This window comes from Gossypium hirsutum, chromosome D06 (genome assembly GCF_007990345.1).
Source record: "Gossypium hirsutum isolate 1008001.06 chromosome D06, Gossypium_hirsutum_v2.1, whole genome shotgun sequence".
NCBI lineage: Eukaryota > Viridiplantae > Streptophyta > Magnoliopsida > Malvales > Malvaceae > Gossypium > Gossypium hirsutum.
Window position 1 is genome coordinate 33920956 of NC_053442.1, and position 4687 is coordinate 33925642.

At 31.9% G+C, this 4687-nt stretch overlaps 1 long non-coding RNA gene across 1 annotated transcript; it reads right to left on the reverse strand.

The window, feature by feature from the left end:
- Positions 1 to 1094: 1094 nt before the first annotated feature.
- Positions 1095 to 4448, reverse strand: LOC107901691 (uncharacterized). The gene is made up of 3 exons (XR_005914628.1): positions 1958 to 4448; positions 1487 to 1539; positions 1095 to 1347 (listed from the first exon to the last, which is right to left on the reverse strand). It is a non-coding gene; the product is annotated as an uncharacterized lncRNA (long non-coding RNA).
- Positions 4449 to 4687: the final 239 nt, after the last annotated feature.

The following is a 4687-nucleotide window of genomic DNA, read 5'->3' on the forward strand; positions in this document are numbered from 1 at the left end:
CATCAAACCAAAAACTAAGATCTTTGTCGGTTATGCATTCAAACCTTTTTACGTATCTGACAACCAATCAATCAATAGCTTTTGCTCTTCTTCTTTAAATCCCATTTAGCTCTTCCATTGTTCTTAGTTGAAACTGATTCATCTTTTCGAAACAATAAAAAATGCTGCTGAGAAGCTCGTCAACACCAATCTTAAACTCATGGTGGCCAAATTCAATAGTCTGTTCAATTTCATTACCAGAACCAGAATTTGGAGCTCTTCAAAGAACCAGCTCAATCTCATTTCACTCCCCTTCTTCCAATGATGATTATAAGCTTAGTAAACCACTAAACTTAGCTGACAACAGTATCCAAAACGATGTACCAAAACCAAGAAAAAACATGGGGAAAGCCATAATAGCAACACCTCACTCTCTCCACAAACAGGCAAAGCAAGAAACAAATGGAGACAACTACACCAAAACAAGTTTTTAGCGGCGCTTTTTTAGGCCTTTAGTAGCGCTTTTTAGCGCCGCTAAAAGTATTTGCGGCGATTTGAAAAGCACCGGGAAAAACGCCGCTAAAGAACGCGTCACTAACTTTAGCGGCGCTAAAGACCAAGACCTTTAGCAGTGCTTTTCCCACAAACGCCACTAAATACCAGCCGCTAAAGACCACGACCTTTAGCGGCGCTTTTCTCAAAAACGCCGCTAAAGAACAAACCTTTAGCGGTGCTTCTAGCAAAAACACCGCTAAAAACATAATCTTTAAAAAAATTATTTTAATCAAATAATATTTATTTTTATGATAAATATTATATTATGTTTTATTTTTTAAATTTAAACTTTAAATATACTTTTTAAGGATAAATAAAAAATATTATTTAAATTAAATTTTCTATGAAAATTTTAACTTTAAAACTAAATATAAAAATTAATGAATTTAGTTTTAGAATTTAGAATAATAAATTAATAATACAATTAAAATCCAAAAGTTAAAACTCAAGTTGTCATAATATTAAAGTAAAAATAAAAATTTAGAATCAAAACTAAAATAAACAATGGAAAGATAGCTCAAATGTAAGTTTTTGCTGCAAGTTACACAGACAATAACAAAAAATTAAACACCACACATAAAATTTATCAAACTAGTTAAGAAATACATGGTGCAGCCATGCAGTATAAATACAATAGAATCATAGGGTAATTTTGCATAAAAAGAGTACCAAGAACAATTTGTCACAAAATTATAAAACATGATAAAAAAAAAAAAGAACAGGTAGCAGACAAGCTATTTGTTACTTTTTGTTTTGCTTCCAAGGCTTTCCTCAGCTGCCTTCATCTTGGCAACAGAATCATCTTCATCATCCCTGCTTAAGAAAACGCAGAACCTATTGTTAAACAATTTAGAACTTAATAATTTAACCCAGATCTCGAAAAACACCACTAATTTAAAAATGAAATCAACAAAACCAAGAATTAATAAAGACATGGAAGAAGCTAGTTCACCAGCTATATTCTGGAAACCAGCTTGCTCCAATTTATTGGCAGCAGCAGTAGACCTTCACATTTTAAAAACAAGTTCAGTTCCATCAATGATTACTCACATTGAGGCTAAAATGAAGATAAGGGCATCGAAATAAATTCAGACCATTCCTCAGTTGAGTATATTCAATGTAGAATAGCCTTTAATCGGATCTAGAATGAATCGGATTCGGATGTATACTAATAAATCAGATTGCAAATCAAGCATATCCAGAGCATGGTAAGAACTAACCTCAACCCCTCTTGACATACGAGTAACAATTTAGATTCGGACCCAAAATAAAGCAAACTCGAATATCAGAAACCAAAAATAAAGCATATCCAAACTCAAAATAAAGCTCAATATTGGAGCATTCTAATTTTCTCAGAAACCAAACAGTAGACCCAAATATCAGGTTTCGAAATTAAGCAAATTTGAGAAGAAAAGAAGTTTACCTTGTAGAAGAGAGGGTCAAATAATAACAAGTAGTAGCAATTCCAGCCATTGAAAGAAATATCTACTTGGTTCTGTTGCTGTTGCTCCTCTCCGTGTTTTCAGAGTAGTTAAACTGGAACCAGCTTAGAATTGAGGATAGCCACGAGATTGACCCAAGGAAACAGTTTCCCACAACAAGGAAACATTTTGTATTATTACCTTATTGTGGAAAAATGAAGCAGGTGGGCAAATTTCTGGCTCTAACATTAGTACACTGAAACAATAAACTTTAATACACAATGGTGACTATAGGATGGACATCTGAACTCCCTAATATTTTATGCATTATGTTAATGAAAAATGAAGTGCAGTATGGTAAGAAACTTGTGTGCACAAGATTCATAAAATCATACAAGCAAAACATCAATAAATCCCTAAATTGAGCACTGAAGATTTCATTAATAAATTAAATTATAACTCGACTCCCAAATTCTCATCTCTTTTGTCAGATAACAAACTTCATGATACAGAAGGGTATCAAAAGTGATATAACACTCATAGTAAGAATTATCCATCTAACTATTAAAGAAAGACGAAAAAAAAAAACAGCATATGCATACAACACTCATAGTAACAATTAAAGTAGAAGAAATTAGTGGAAAGGGAAAGATATACCATAAATCCAAGTCCTTTAAAAAATTATTGAATAACATATATATTTATAACATCAAGAAAGAAAATCCACGTTAACACTTTTGGAATCCAGGATATAAGGTTGACCTGAGAACTATTCTGTAGATCAATCCTAAGAATTTGACATTTCTTTTTGACTAGAAGGTTTCCATTTTCCTAGAGAAGGAAAGCTATCACATTTCTTTTGGAACAAGAAAATATATTGCTTTTTTTTTAAAGAAAAAAAAGGAAGAGAAGAGATTCTAACATATTGTAAAAAATCTACTTTGCAAATACAAGTCATTAAAACAAAATCATATTCATAAGATTTTAAAGAAATCATAGACATACCAACTCCAAGAGGTCTCATATAAGCATGTTGAGTGTAAACCTGTGATTTGTCAACATAAAACACTAAAATATTGGAAAGAAGGAAAAACTTTAGGGTAGAGTTTGGAAGTGTCTACTCAAATTCCGCCACCTAATCATACAACATTCATACTCTCACTTGCATTCTTACCATTTGGACAGATTACTCTACTTACCATTGCATGCTGTAGCAATGCAGATTACTTTTTTTATTCCAAATATTATGAACACAATTAATCAGTAGAGTTTATTTCCTCAATTATCAACATTTTAAAGTAATAAATATAAAATTTCCTAAAATATTATTAAGAAAATATATAGCATTAGCAGCACAAATTCTGAGATTTATTCCTTCAGTTCCATCCTGTAATTGAATAAATTTGTATTAATAAATAAACCCTTTCAATGGATTACCTTCAAATTTTTTATAATTTTATAATTTAACTTTAATTTATTTTTATATTTATATATTTTTAAAAATCTAATTATAATTTTTTTACATATTTTTACTATACATACCAGCACATACCTGCAATGCAAATAAGGGACAAACTAACTTTTTCCTTCTAAACAAAAAAGGCAAAAAAAATCATAGAAAAAAATAAGAAGAAAGAGCCATTCATCTTCAACTCTCTGCAAATCTTAAAAAATCATCATGACCTTACCATCCAAATCGTCTTCAACCCTCATCCCTCACCATCACCATAGAAATTCACCCATTACCTTATAGAAATGAACACACCCACATTACCATCATTTTCCAAAGCTTGACCCATTACTAAACCCATCACCATTTCGCTCAACCTTCACTAACTCCAACCTTCCTTACCAAAATGTAGCACTACCTCTATGCTCACTCCTTCTCGTCTTTTAAACCTTGAACCCTCACAAACCTAATCAATAGCCCACTGCCTTTGCCATTTACAACATCAATCCTAGTCCACGTTAGCATAATTTTCCATGTGCAATGAAAAAAATAGGTAAAAAATCGTACAAATCGTACCTGAATCAGCGAAGTTGAACCACTCTTGATAAATTTTCTGGTGTTATTTAGAGTAGGAACCGATCCAACCGGTCCCAATCTCCATTGCTGAAGAGAAAAATGTAGATGTTTTTCTTTGAGTTACTTCAAGCGTTCGACAAAAGAGAAGCTGGCTTCGAAACAGTGGAGATAGAAAGAAAATAAGTAAAAAAAATCGAACAAAACTGAAAAAGGAAAAAGAAAATACACTGCTGAAAAAAGAATTCCATAGATCAATCCTTGTGGTCTTTTGGTATAGATCGGAAAACCCTTTTGTCCTGATTCAGAAAGAAACAAAACCCCGAATCAAAGGTTTAGCGATTTGAACGGTATTACGAGATGTTGGGGCAAAGGAACTCATGGAATTTTGAGATTAAAAGGGAAAAAGAATTAAGTAATTTGGGGTATTTAGGGCGTGCCATGGAGATGAGAAGAAGAGGGAGTAACGAGCGGGTAACGAAAAATCTTTTTTTAGTTAGCGGGATTTTGAATATCTTTCGTGGCGGCAAAAAATCATTTCATTTTGTACAAAACGACGCCGTTTTGCTATGCTAAAATTTTTTTATTTTGTTTGCCAAAATTTATTTTAAAGTAAAATTATTTTTTGTGGCGTTTTTTTTATAAAAATACCACTATTGCTAACCTTTCAAAAAATTATTTCATTTTAAATCTGTTAAAAATTATTAGC